Source organism: Bombina bombina, chromosome 3, assembly GCF_027579735.1.
Source record: "Bombina bombina isolate aBomBom1 chromosome 3, aBomBom1.pri, whole genome shotgun sequence".
Lineage (NCBI taxonomy): Eukaryota > Metazoa > Chordata > Amphibia > Anura > Bombinatoridae > Bombina > Bombina bombina.
In genome coordinates, this window is record NC_069501.1 from 352,842,523 (window position 1) to 352,858,412 (window position 15,890).

Consider the following 15,890-nt stretch of genomic DNA (forward strand, 5'->3'; position numbering starts at 1 on the left):
TCCCTTTAAGGTGCTTGTACCATCTGGTAATGACTCAATGGGGCATATGCATCAAGCTCTGATTGGAGCTTGATGCCCCGTGTTTCTGGCGAGCCTTTAGGCTCGCCAGAAACCGCAGTTATGAAGCAGCAGTCACAAAGACCGCTGCTCCATAACCTGTCCGTCTGCTCTGAGCAGGCGGACAGACATCGCCACAATACAACCCGATCGGGTTGAGTGACACCCCCCTGCTGGCAGCCCATTGGCCGCGAGTCTGCAGGGGGCGGCGTTGCACCAGCAGCTCTTGTGAGCTGCTGGTGCAATGCTGAATACGGCGAGCGTATTCCTTGCCGTATTCAGCGATGTCTGTCGGACCTGATCTGCACTGTCGGATCAGGTCCGACAGACATTGATAACTAGAGGCCAATATGTTGATTGCTGACATGACACAAGCCCCACTGGTGCTCTGAGCAGGCAGTATTTAAAATTCTGGTGCACTAAGAATATCTAGCTATGTTTTCACACTAAAACAGTTATAACTTTTAATAGAAGCATTTTTGCCAATACATGTATATTGCATATATGTTTCTATTCAGAGATGTAATTCATCAATGTGCATTTAAATTTTGACTGGAATGTCCCTTTAAGAAGCAGCAGTCATAAGACTGCTGCTCCTTAACTTGTCTGCCACCTTTTAGGTGGACAGCAATCATCCCGATCTGATACAGTACGATCGGTATGATTGACACCCCCTACTAGTGGCTGATTGGCCGCGAATGTGCATGGGGCGACAATGCACAACTTGTGCAATTTTAAATGCAGACAGCGTATGTTTATCTATGGAGATAATGAAAGTATTTTACATTACAATCTTATGCACATTAAACAATATCTCAGATGTATTTTCAAAGAGATATTCGCTTATAGATCTCGAAATATCGAGACAAATATATATTTTATATACATACCTCGCAATAAATAGATATATCAGTCCAAAAATGATCACATATATAGAGAAATATTTCTTTATAAATAAATAGAACATATTCCGTTGCGAAAACATTTTCGCAATATGAAATATTCGCATTTTCATGTACACTTTTCAAGGGCTTTGCATAACATATTCGGGTTTTTGTGTTTTTATTTTCTATTTGTCTTCTCCATTGACTATGGGGAATACGTGAATGCACACGCTATTTAGCTGTTTGCATTATCCGGCTTAACGTGCACACAAAATAAGTTATTTCTCAACTTGTAATAGGTGCGCAATCCCAGATGCAAAAAGGCCATAATTCACGTGGTGTTTTCGCAACAGATTTGCTGAGCGACTTGTAATCTTGCTCATAATGGGCGAGATTACATATGCGGCGCCAGCGTCAGCATAACTGCTGAAACCCATGTCGCCCATAAATTCACCTTGCACATCGGGGAATCAAATATACGGCTTCGGCAGTTCATAACCTGCCGTAAGTCGGATAAACTGGCGATATTCATAAATGTGCGTAAATACACATTTCTGGAGTTGCCAGTGACTTACAGCAGTTTAGAAACAGCTGACACCCAAGTATTTTTTTATTTTATGTAATTGGGGTTAATTTAGGGGGTTATAGGTTAGGGGTTTAGTGATCAAATTAGTTATTTGCGTTGTGGGGGATGACAGTTTAGAAGTTAATAGGTTAATTAGGTTTATTGCGATGTGGGGGGGTGGCGGTTTAGGGGTTAATAGTGTAATTAGGTTTATTGCGTTGTCGGGGGATAGCAGTTTAGGGTTTAATAGTTTAGTTAGGTTTATTGCGTTGTGGGGGTGGCGGATTAGGGGTTAATACGTTTATTAAGTAGTTTGTGTTGTGAGGGGTGGCAGTTTAGGGGTTAATCACTTTCACCAAGATTACACGTTTTGCGCTATACCGGGTGCATAAATAATGCAAAAAATGACCGGTATCGCACTTTCCATAGCGCTGCCATTAAAGTTACTGAAAAACATTCTTTTGTTGTGCGGTATGGTGTGATAAGCTCCATACCACTCAAAACCCAAGGCATGACTTTATGTGCTCGTGCACGCTTTCCCCCATAGACATTAATGGAGAGAAAGTTTTAGAAAAAAACTAACACCTGTGATCGCGGAATGGCGATCACCGTAACGCAACCCCATTGATGTCTTTGGGGAAAAGAAAGTTATGTTAAAACCTAACACCCTAACATAAACCCCTAGTCTAAACACCCCTAATCCGCCGCCCCTGACATCACCGACACTAAATATACCTATTAACCCCTAAACCGCCGGCCCCCACATCGCTACTAATAAAATAAACCTATTAACCCCTAAACCACCAGCCCCCCCACATCTCTATTAAAAAAATAAATCTTTTAACCCCTAAACCGCCGGCCCTCCACATTGCTACTAATAAAATAAACCTATTAACCACTAAATCGCCGGCCCCCCACATCGCAACACACTAAATTAAACTATTAACCCCTAAACCTAACACCACCCTCATTTTAAATTAAATTTACAACATAACTTTCTTTAAATAAATAAAAACTTACCTGTGAAATTAAAAAAATAATAAGTTTTAACGATAAAGTAGCCTAACATTACTATTTTAAAACAAAATTAGCGGGAAAAAAAAAAAAAAAAAAACTAAATTACAAAGTAAAAAAATCCAAACACTATGAAAAAATAAAACAAAATTACGTTACAAAAAAACTAAATTATCCAAAATAATAACAATTACACCTAATCTAATACCCCTATAAAAACAAAAAGCCCCCCAAAATAAAAAAAAACCCTAACCTAACAATAAACTACCAATAGCCCTTAAAAAACCCCACTAATAACACTAATCCCAGAAAATCTACTCACAGTTCTAAAAGTCTGGACATCCATCTTCATCCAGGTGGCGAGAAGTCTTCATTCAGGCGGCAACATCTTCATCCATCGCGAGGGCATCTCCTATGTTCATCCAGGTGGTGCGGAGCTGTGGAGGCGAAGAGCATCGTCGCCCGCAGCACGGACATCCAGCGTGGAGGATCCTCTTCATACGATCACCGCTGTACACTGAAGATTGAATGAAAAGTACCCGTTTAAAAATGGGGTACCTTGCATTCCTATTGGCTGACATTTTCAAATCAGCCAGTAGTATGATAGCTACTCTGATGGGGGGGGGGGGGGCGGTTTAGGGGTTAATAGGTTTATTATAGTAGTTGCGATGTGGGGGGCCAGCGGCTTAGTGGTTAATAGGTTTATTATAGTAGTAGCGATGTGGGGGGCTAGCGGTTTAGGGGTAAATAGGTTTATTTAGTGTTGGCTATGTGGGTGACGGCAGATTAGGGTTAATAAGTTTATTATAGTATTTGTGATGCTGGAGGTGGCGGTTTAGGGGTTAATAGGTAGTTTCACAAAATCCATAACTACTGGTTTCAGATAGTGGAATGGATCACGGCCGTATAGGCTATAATGCTTGCATTTTAGCCTGACGCACAACCTGTAATACGGCGCTATGGAAATCCCGCACTCAAACCTCATTTTTTGAGTGCGGAATGGATTGTTGCGTTACAGGATAAAATGCTTGTAGTATAGCTATACCGCCACGACTTGTAATACTGGAAACCTGCCATTCCCACGTGCAATGGCCAATTTTTCAGAGGTATAGCCTTACCGCACCATAGCGCAAAACTTGTAATCTTGCCCTTTATTAGGTATATTGCGTTGTCGGGGGTTGGCGGTTTAGTGGTTAATAGGTTAATTAGATATTTTGAAATGTGGGTGTTGGTGGATTAGGGGTTAATAGATTTTATTTAGTTATTGCAGTGGGATGATGACAGTTGATGGGTATATATTGCACATGCGTTAGGTGTTAGTTAGAGCTTCAAGGAAGTTATGGTACTTATATATTCAGCACAAGGCTTGCTGCGCCTGCCAATGTGCGGCGAGGTGAAAATGGAGTAAAATTTCTAAATTTTCGTTGCTTAAGTCCTTGCGCTGAATATATGATACAGACTTGCGACGCGGTTCTATGTTAGTTTATGGGAGTAAAATTAGTGGGCGTCAGCTGAAATATATGTGCTGCATTTATATGCAGCGCCGTATATGTGATAGCAATACCAGACTAAAAACTGACGTCACCGGCTTTTGCGGGCGACACCGCAGATGTCATCTCGCCCTATCTTTTTTTCATTTTGGCATTTGCAATAAAATATCACAACTTTTAGATATTTCAGTGCTTATTTAGCACATGACTAGTTACACCTGTCATACTATCTACAACGTTGAGACATTATTACACTCATTCATGTTTTTAGTTACACAATTATTACCCGGTCTTTTGCAACCAATTATATCATCAATATTTTTACATGCATTCATCTTATATATGATGTGTTGTGGTTGATTACTCTATTTTTTTTTTTGCACATTTTCCTTTACAGCTCTCACTTTAGATATACACATTTATTCATGGTACATAATTTTTTTCTATAAGCATTTTTTATTGCCATTATTTTCCCCTTTGACGAGTAAACACAATTTTCTTGATAATACTTTTAAGAGTAATGCATTTTTAATTAACATTTAGTTATGCATATAGTTTTCTTCCTTTTATATATATACTTGCAACTTGTTTCTTCGATATGTCAAATTGTTAAAATGTTTCCATGTCTATTTTCAGTTTACATATGGGCATTTTGTTATCACTTTTTAATATACCTGAAAAAAACACTTTTGTACAGCAGAGAAAATTGTATTAATAAAGTATATGTTTTTTACTCACTCTGAATATTCTTACTTTTTTGAGTGAGTTATTGTAACCAGAATGTGTTCTCAGGAATACCAATACAAGTACCCAGTTCACAAAGAGATCTCGAGACATAGCTGGCCAATCGCAGAGACCTGGTGAGCAGTACTGCCGAAGTTTTCAGCCAGCTGACCGCTGTAAAAATCAGCCTGCTTTTCTTGCACTGTTCTCCCAGTGCCTACAATATTGTGAGTTGCATTTTGTCTACATACTTCACAAATTTGTGTACAATTAGGATTACACTGTGTGGTGCCCCTTTCATGTGCTTTCTTTCTAGAAAGTAAGGAGGGAGCAGGACAGGCAAAACAGAGTGTGAGAGAGGAAGGAAGGAGAGTGTGGTGGGCCACCCCCTTTCAGCAAAGTTTTGTAATTCATATCTAATAACAGATTCAAATTTCTACTTGTATTTATCCCCAAAAAACTTTATTTAGTCTATAGTAGCTGTATTCTTCTAAATTGAGTGTATCTGCCATATGATCCAGCCATATTCTGGCCAAGGGTACAATGATAGGCTATTAAGGCCCTGGCCGAGTTGAAAGTGAACTATAAAAGTTTAAAGCAAAACAAACTTGTTAATTTTGTCAACAAACTTAGTGAAGCTATTGTAGGTTGCAAAGTAAAATCAACCTTGGTTTTAAAATTATTAACTATTCTTTAGAAATCCAAAAGGGTCCAGTAGGGTCGCAATTTGAAACAGGTACACCATACGTGTGTCATGGTAGCCCACTCGCCACAACCTCTACAGCAGAAACCACATGCATTGGGATAAAGACCCTTTAGACATGAAGGGGTAAGGTGCCACCTAGTTAGAAGTTTGTAATTGAGTTCTAATATTTTGGTGGATGTGGAAGATATCCTGGAATTGTCAAAAATCTGTTGCCACTCCGCATCTCTGAGTTCAGCACTTAGTTCTCTTTGCCAACGTTCCACAAAACTCCATAGGGGGAGACTATCATCATTCTGGATTCCCAGGATATGAGGTAGGCTTGTCTCTGCAGGTGGAACCTTCACCTGGAGGGCTAACAAGGTCAAAGGAGGTGACATTATGGGTTCCAAGCTAGATCTCTGCATTAGCTCCTTGGCCTGAATCTCATACCTGCCTCTGAGCTCCACATCTCTGTGGAAACTTGTAGGTGCTCTAGTGCAGGAAAATGTTGTAGTCAGAGCAGAGAAGTGTGCCTACACAACACAAACAGTGTGCTCACTGAAACTAAAAATAGTTTCCATGTAGGCACACTTCAAATATTGCCGTGGGGACCTAAGTTGATTTACAGCTACACTAACTAGCTCAGGAGATGTTGTCTCGGCAGCTGATTGCTAGCGAGACAAACATGGCTGCTACACTCCTTGTAAATGCACTTCACGGTTTTAACATATCAATCTTGTGTCAATGTTTCCAAATTCCACTAGCACATCACAACTCCCCCTGAACGCCTATATCTACGTCATGCCTAAGCTACACTCCCCCTGCTCTGCCTCGCCACCTGTCACCGACCAACTACCAACACCTACGTCACTCCTAACCTACAGGCTAAACTAAGTCCCTAATATCACCTACACTGATGTAATTTCTAACCTACACTCCCCTGGAACGCCCATGCTAACTGCCTACTGTCAAAAAATAACTCACCATAATAAACTATACTATAAATCATAAACCTCACCATTATAAGCTATGTAGTTAAAGTTATCATCAATGTTTAAATAATCTGTCACAGAGATACGCTAAAATGCAGACGGACTATCTTTTTTCAAAAGAGCTAAACTCACTTTAGAGCAATGCCCATACAAGAGGCCCTTTTAAAGGTTATTGTAATTTATTTTAGTGTTTTTTATTTTATGGGGCATGTAGTTTAGTGTTAGGTATTATGATTTTTTATTTTGGATACTGTAGCTTATTTTTTGTTACTTAGCTTATTTTTTAATTTTCTGTAACTTAGATTTTTTTTAATTTTTTGTAACTTAGTGGTATTTGGGCTAGATTTATCAAAGCTGAGGAGGACAGGGGCTCGTATACGTGCCCCTGTATGCCTCAGCTCGCCTGTGGCGGGGCAAAATTGCCCGCAGGTAATCACCATTGCACACAAGCGAAATTTTGCACTCGCGTGCAATCCCGCCCCCTGCCCGCGCACAGCCAATCATGCACGGGCAGGAGCTGTCATTCTCCTCGGTCAGACTAGACCGCAGAGATTGAATTTCGCCACCTTAGAGGTGGCAAAGAGGTTTGGGAAGCGGCGGTCTGGTGACTGCTGTTTGTTAAATTACGGCAAGCAAGTTCTTGTGAGAACTTGCAGCCATAGGGCTTTGATAAATTGAACCCTTAGTGTAGAGGGGGGGGATTTAGTTTAGAGGGAGGGTTAGGTGTTAGTTAGAGTAGGGTTAGATTGCTTTTGGGGTTTGGGGGTTTAGGTTTATTTTATTAGATTTTTTTATATTTCTAACTTAGGGGGTTTAGTTTAGAGGGGGGTTAGTTGTAAGGTTAGTTTGCGTTTGGGGTATATGGCGGCATAGGGGTTAATAGTTGATTGCGGTGGGAATATGGAGGCATAGAGGTTTATAGTTAGTTGATTGCGGTGGGTTTATGATGGCATAGTGGTTTATAGTTAGTGGATTGCGGTTAGTATATTGCGGCATAGGGGTTTATAGTTAGTTGATGGGGTTTGTATATGGTGGCATAGGGGTTTATAGTTAGTTAATTGCGGTGGGTATATGACGGCATAGGGGTTTATAGTTAGTTGATTGTGGTGGGTATGTTGCGGCATAGGGGTTTATATTTAGTTGATTGCAGTGGGTATGTGGTGGCATAAGGGTTTATAGTTTGTGACATAGGGGTTAATAGTTAGTTGATTGCAGTGGGTATGTGGCAGCTAATAGGATAGTACTTGCAATGGGTATGTGGCGGTTTAGAGGTTAATAGTTAGGGACTTGCAGTTGGTATGTGGCAGTTTAAATGCTGTAGTATTGTTTACGATCATGGGATACTTCGGTTTAGGGGTATTAGTATTAGTGGTAAGGCATGGCAGGTTTATTCTAGAGATCCTTTTTTACTATACATCGCCAATATGTTTGGTAATGCTGGGTGTTGCCTTAGCCAACCAATGGCGTGTATATTAAATGCCTTTTGGCAATGCTGCTATGTCGGGGTTTGGAATATTCTGATAAGCTCACTTGACATATCGACGGATCCTTCGTACCACTTTCGATCATCAGGGGCTAAGCCTGAACAAAGCCTAGATGTCAAGACATTTAGCCATTTCCCTGTAGTATGAAACAAAAAAGTCAAAATATAACCCTTTAAAGTGCTAGCAGATAAGTCATTATCCGAGCTGACTTGGAATTTTAAAAGAATGCCAGCTTAAACCTTGGTTTTCATAGCAGGAAATAATCAACTTTCCAAATCATTTAATACATTTTACTTGTAACAGGTTTTATGGACTGAAATAAGGAGTTGATAGACTTGATCGTAATGACTGATGAAAACTTGACATTGAATCAGATTCGCAAACCAATTTCTGCGGAGCCTGACTGGAGCAGTCAGATTAATTTAGAATTCAGAAAGAGAAGTCATCGGGTCTATGTCTGGGAGACTCCATTGTTCCACAATCTAGTAGAAAACTACTTGAAGAAGAAAACATTCCTGTGAAAGGGATTTCCCACTAAAGAAAACTGCTTCCCAAATTTCCTTCTTGGGATGTGAATTATAGAATTTTTTTTTCTGTGACCAATCAAAAAAACTTCCTTCATTGCTAAAGAACTGCAAGTCCCCGCTTGATAGTGGATATAAGCTATAGCTGTAACATTGCCTAAAAGAAAAATGGGATATGTTTCTCCTTTCAAAGGAGGACATCTCAAAAGAGACCTAAAAATTGCATGTCCTAGATAATAATTGGTAACCTCCTGAGGAAACCAAACTCTCTGTTCTCTCCAGAACCCCCAGACTAAATCCCAATCCAAGAGAATGGCGAACAGACATTCTTTTCCAAGTTGCTGGAATAAAGGATGCATAAAAAAGAGGATGTTAAGAGCGCCAAAAGATTGTATTAAAAGTATTTAATGAATATAATTAATGTGGAGTAACTAAAAGACTTATTTTAAAAAGTAGATATGTACAATACACAGTAAAATCAAAACATAAATAAAATCAAATTCACAATGTATAAGCAAACTCTAAGGTGCACCTTAAGAGCAAAAAGATCTTCTAAAGTCCCAATGTATAAAGTGTCCCAATGTTGATGTATTCCAGTAGTGACGTGTTCCAATATGTGATGGTGAAGAATTTCCAAAAAAGAAACATTTAAAAAATCGTGAAAAAAAGATGTAAAAAATGAATAAAAACCAAAAAAAATTAACAAGTGATAAGTGAAATATAAATGAGAAAAATTAAAAATATGTGATATAAACAATGACAAAAAATGAATCGATTGTGAAGTTGGACGATGTCAAAACATAAAAGATGTCAAAACATAAAGATGTTATCCTTAATTAAATCCCTCTCTGAAATAGTGAATCTTCTTAGATGATGATTTGTGATACCTTGCTAGTGACCTGTAAAAAATATAACACAATAGTGCAATATAGCTAAAACCAATGTACAGCAAATAGAATAAGGCTTACCAAAACTGTCGACGTGTTTCGGCCCTCGATATTGGGCCTTTATCAAGGTCACTAGCAAGGTATCACGAATCATCATCTAAGAAGATTCACTATTTCAGAGAGGGATTTAATTAAGGATAACATCATCCACATAGACTTTATGTTTTGACTGTAACAGGTGTGTGAAAGTTTATTAGTAACACTGCTTTCAACAAGTCTATTGTGAGCATAATTCATGAATAGATTTTCCAATATATTAAAAGTATGGTTACCAAATAAAAACTTGAGTGAGTGTTTCATTTTTAAATATATGTAATAACTCATGGCTTAGGGTTTCACATATATTTTATTATGATTTTAATATACTAGTCAGTTGTCATGAAAATATGTAGAACTATTTACCCCTGGCAACATATGGTAGTTCAAATTTAGTCAGACATGACTTTAAAAATAACAAATACCTTCATTGCAATGAATAAACAAAATAAGCAGCTAAAGCTTAGAAAATATGAACTGGAAAAAATAAATACTCAGCTTACCGAGATTTAAGTAACAAGCAGAGGAATATTGAAGAAAAAGCTCACAGTCAGAGAGGCACAATCCTTTGCTTGGGAGAGAGAGCACTAAGCAGAGACGCTGCAGCAGCTGCTGGAAGCAGGGTGTGTGAGACACAGCTGATGAGGCTTGTGGGAGAGAGAGCACAAGGCAGAGACGCTGCAGCAGAGGCTGAGAGCAGTGTGTGAGAGACACAGTGGATGTGGCTCGTGGGAGTGACGTCACCCGGTAGTCAGCTGGAACTGAAAGTCCACTACAGAGCAGGTGAGAGTAGCAGGGCTCCGGATCCAGGGAGAGAGAGAAGCAGGCAAATTTCCCCAGAATCCACAGGAGAGAAACTAGCTTCACAGGTGCAAAAGGGATTAGCTCACAGGAAGTTAATCCAGGCTGGATACATCAATACCAAGCATTTATATGCACCTGAGGTAACCGCCCCTTAAAGGGATATTATGTTACAGGACCTCCCCCCCCCTTAAGAGCAACCACTCCGTGGTTCAAGGTCTGGGACGATCCGGGAATCTTCTGTGGAAAAGAGAGACCAACCTGGGAGCGGAGAGATTAACCGAAGGTTCCCAAGAATCCTCCTCAGAAGGGTACCCCTTCCAATGTAGGAGGTACTGAAGACGACCAGAAACCTTCCTGGAGTCAAGGATGGCAGCAACCTCATATTCCACATCCGGAGCTATAGGCAACACAGGAACAGAAGGGTCCAAAGGATTCCGAAGTGAACTGTAGAGTTTGAGGAGTGAGACGTGAAACGTGGGGTGTACTTTAAGAGAGGGAGTAACAGCATTCTCATTTACTATTTTAATGATGGGGAAAGGACCAATAAAAAGTTTATGAAACTTCTTGCTGGGCACAGAGATCCGTAAGTTCCTCGTAGAGAGCCAAACAAGATCTCGAAGAACATATGAAGGAGGAGGACGATGCCTGAGGTCGTAGTATTTCTTTTGCCTCTGTTGGGCAATTTTTATAGTGTCATAAAGTTGAGAGAATGTTTCAAGCATAGTGTTAGTAAGATCATCAATGACTGGGCAGTCAGTGGTGACTTTGGGGTGTAGATGAAAGCTCGGATGGTAGCTATAATTAGCAAAGAAAGGAGTAACTTTTATTGTTGAATGGTAAGTATTATTATGTGCGAATTCTGCTAGGGGAAGTAATTTTGTCCAGTTGTTTTGTTGTTGGTTGGTGTAACATCTTATATATTCCTCCAACCAATGGTTTGTACGCTCCATTTGTCCATTGGTTTGGGGATGGAATGCGGTAGAAAGCCGTTGTTCAATGTTAAGGGATGAACATAATTGTTTCCAAACCTTAGAGGTAAATTGTGAACCTCTGTCAGATGTTATAGTGTTCGGTAAGCCATGTAGGCAGATGACATGTTTTATAAGGATATTTACAGTTTCCAGGGCGGTTGGTAACTTATAATAAGGCACAAAGTGTGCCATTTTAGTGAAGAGATCAACAATAACGATTATTGTGTTATTCTTTTCAGATACAGGTAGATCAACAATATAATCTATAGCAATGTCTTTCCACGGTCTGTCTGGAACTGGTAGGGAGAGAAGAAACCCTATCGGTTTATTCCTATCGGTTTTACAGGTTGTGCAAACTGAACATGATTTTATGTAGTTTCTTATTTCTGTGTTTATGTGGGGCCACCAGTAGGATCTTGTAACTAAGTCATAAGTTTTGTTCATACCAGGGTGACCTGAAAGGGGAGATTCATGACAAGAGGAGAGAACTTGTTCCCTTAGTGAAGGGGGTACATAGAGTTTTGTGTCATGGTAGTATAACCCATTCTCTCCTTGTGTTAAGTTGTATAGCACTTTAGTAGTATCAGTTAGTTGCTTCTCTTTTAATTCATTGGTTGATATGGCTAAAGTCCCCACTATGTTATCTAATGGAACTAGGGGTTTACACATCTGAATCTTAGGAGGAGGAGAAGGAAGCCTAGAAAGTATGTCGGCCTTGGTATTCTTCAAAGCCGATCTATAGGTTATGATGTAATTAAATCTTGAGAAAAATAAACTCCACCTCACTTGTCTAGATGTTAACGTGCAAGATGTTTTTAGGTACTCTAAGTTGCGATGATCAGTGAAAATAATTATAGGCTGTATTGTACCTTCTAAAAGGTGTCTCCATGTTTCAAGAGAGCTTTTAACAGCCAAGAGCTCTTTTTCATCGATATGGTAATTTATTTCAGAGGTTGTTAACACTCTTGAATAATATGCTACAGGGTGTGTCCTATTTGTTTTGGGATTCTTTTGGGACAATACAGCTCCTATAGCGTAGAATGAGGCATCAACTTCTAGTATGTACTGTTTTTGTGGATCAGGGTATGCTAGAATAGGTGCTGTAGTAAAGGAATTTTTTAGAACATTGAAGGAGTGATTTGCGTCTTTGTTCCATTCAAAAGGAACATTGGCTTTTGTCAAGTTAGTTAGGGGTTTAACTATTGCTGAAAAGTTTTTAATACATTTTCTATAGAAGTTAGAAAATCCCAAAAACTTTTGTATATGTTTTCTGGTTTTTGGTTTAGGCCAATCAAGAATGGTTTGGATCTTTGTTTTCTCCATATATATCCCTTTAGATGATATATGATACCCAAGGAAAGTGATTTCAGGGGAATGAAAAGTACACTTTTCAGGTTTCACATACAGGTGATGAGCTAACAGTCTTGAGAGGACTATCCTAACATGTTTTATATGTTCTTTTTCATTATCTGAAAATATAAGGATGTCATCCAAGTAGATAACTAGAAAAGTGTCAAGGAGATCACGGAACACATCGTTGATGAACCTCTGGAATGTGGCGGGTGCATTGCACAATCCAAAGGGCATTACAGTATATTCATATAACCCGTACCTAGTACGGAAAGCAGTCAACCACTCATCCCCAGAATGCACTCTTATTAAATTATAAGCTCCTCTTAGATCAAGCTTAGTGTAAATGGATGAGCCATGTAATCTTTCGATTAATTCAGGGATGAGTGGAAGAGGATAACGATCTTTTTTTGTTATTTTATTCAATTCGCGGTAGTCAACGATTGGCCGTATGGTTTTATCTTTATTGATTACGAAAAATATTCCTGCCCCTGCAGGGGAGGTGAAGGGTCTAATGAATCCCTTCCTGAGATTCTCATTGATATATTATTTTAACGTATCAAGCTCCGGTTTAGAAAGTGGGAATATGTGTCCATATGGAACTTTTGACCCAGGGATTAGATCTATGGGGCAATCATACTCCCGATGGGGTGGCAAGGTTTCTGCCTCCTGTTTGTCAAATACTTGTTTTAAATCTGAATAAACAGGAGGGATGTTAGTTTCCAAGACAGATAGAAGAGGTTGTATAGGGTAACATGTGGTGGTACAATATTGTGAATTAAATTCAAGTGTTTTTTCTGACCAATGTACGAGGGGCTGATGTTTATTCAACCAGTGTAGACCTAATACAACAGGAAAAATGGGTGAAGGAATAACGTCAAAAGAAATTAACTCTTGGTGTATGTCATGAGTAGTGACTAATAAGGGAATTGTTTGGTGTGTGATGGGTCCTGACTCTAACTGTCTTCCATCAATTAATTGTACAGAAACAGGTTTTTTCTTTGCAATAATAGGTATTTTATTTTCTTGTACAACTTTTATATCTATATAACTAGCGTAGGCTCCCGAATCTAAAACGGCCTTAAGACTGTGTCGGTTTTGTCCCCACTGTAAAGAGATAGTAATAATGAAATATGCAGGATTTTGTGCTGTTAAAGATAGTAAATGATCTGAGCTAAAATTTGTATTACCTGATCTTTGTATCTTTAAAGAAGGACAGTCAGAAACAGAATGCTCCTTTGCGGCACAATAGAGGCAGAGTCCCAGTTCTTTTCTGCGTGACTTTTCCTCAGGGGACAGGGGTCCTCTAATGAACCCTATCTCCATGGCTTCATCCTGACTCTTATGAGAGGGTGTATAAGCTTTAGGGGTGGTAACCTTGGTATAGGAGTCTGGGGAATATCTTTCCTGTTTCCTTTCCCTAATTCCTCTGTCTATTTTTATAGTTAAAGACATAAGTGAGTCAAGTGTTTCTGGGAGATCTAGTCTAGCAAGCTCATCCTTAATATTTTCAGACAACCCTATTCTAAATTGATTTTTTAGGGAAACCTGATTCCATTGGGAATCCCTTTGCCAAATCTTAAATTCAGAGATATATTCCTCAACAGGCCTCTTATGTTGCTTTAAGTTACGCAACTTAAAATCTGCTGTGAGTTGCCTGTTGGGGTCCTCATATAAATCCGACATGGCCTTGAAGAAATCATCAATTGAATTTAGAATAGGGTCCTTATTTTCTAAGAATAAATCTGCCCATTGTCTGGGCTCACCTCTTAGGAAAGAAATGACAGTTAGTACTTTTATACGGTCATTAGGAAATGTTTTTGGCTTAAGTGTGAGAAATAATTTACAGGCATTATGAAACTGCCTAAATGATTTCCTATCCCCAGATAATTTTTCAGGAGGTGGAATTGGGGGGTCAGGAGTGTTAGTGTGAGGGGGTTTAGCTGCACTTAACCCTTCTTTAATAATATTCCTAAGTGTCAGGTTTTCTACCTGAAGTTCTCTAAGTCCCTGACTTAAAATGTCAACTTTGTTGGATAATTCCTGGAAGTGAGCGTTTATGTCACCTGGATTCATCATTGTAGTTAAGTCAGCTGGATAAGTTTGGCTTGGTATTCTGTAACAGGTGTGTGAAAGTTTATTAGTAACACTGCTTTCAACAAGTATATTGTCAGCATAATTCATGAATTGATTTTCCAATATATTAAAAGTATGGTTACCAAATAAAAACTTGAGTGAGTGTTTCATTTTTAAATATATGTAATAACTCATGGCTTAGGGTTTCACATATATTTTATTATGATTTTAATATACTAGTCAGTTGTCATGAAAATGTGTAGAACTATTTACCCCTGGCAACATATGGTAGTTCAAATTTAGTCAGACATGACTTTAAAAATAACAAATACCTTCATTGCAATGAATAAACAAAATAAGCAGCTAAAGCTTAGAAAATATGAACTGGAAAAAATAAATACTCAGCTTACCGAGATTTAAGTAACAAGCAGAGGAATATTGAAGAAAAAGCTCACAGTCAGAGAGGCACAATCCTTTGCTTGGGAGAGAGAGCACTAAGCAGAGACGCTGCAGCAGCTGCTGGAAGCAGGGTGTGTGAGACACAGCTGATGAGGCTTGTGGGAGAGAGAGCACAAGGCAGAGACGCTGCAGCAGAGGCTGAGAGCAGTGTGTGAGAGACACAGTGGATGTGGCTCGTGGGAGTGACGTCACCCGGTAGTCAGCTGGAACTGAAAGTCCACTACAGAGCAGGTGAGAGTAGCAGGGCTCCGGATCCAGGGAGAGAGAGAAGCAGGCAAATTTCCCCAGAATCCACAGGAGAGAAACTAGCTTCACAGGTGCAAAAGGGATTAGCTCACAGGAAGTTAATCCAGGCTGGATACATCAATACCAAGCATTGGTGTGATGTATCCAGTGTAATTTATATGCACCTGAGGTAACCGCCCCTTAAAGGGGTATAATGTTACATTGACATCGTGCAACTTCACAATCGATTCATTTTTTTGTCATTGTTTATATCACATATTTTTAATTTTTCTCATTTATATTTCACTTATCACTTGTTGATAATTTTTTGTGGTTTTTATTCATTTTTCACATTTTTTCACAATTTTTTTATTTTTATTTTTTGGAAATTCTTCACCATCACATATTGGAACATATCACTACTGGAATACATCAACATTGGGACACTTTATACATTGGGACTTTAGAAGATCTTTTTGCTCTTAAGGTGCACCTTAGAGTTTGCTTATACATTGTGAATTTGATTTTATTTATGTATTGATTTTACTGTGTATTGTACATATCTACTTTTTAAAATGTCTTTTAGTTTCTCTACATTAATTAT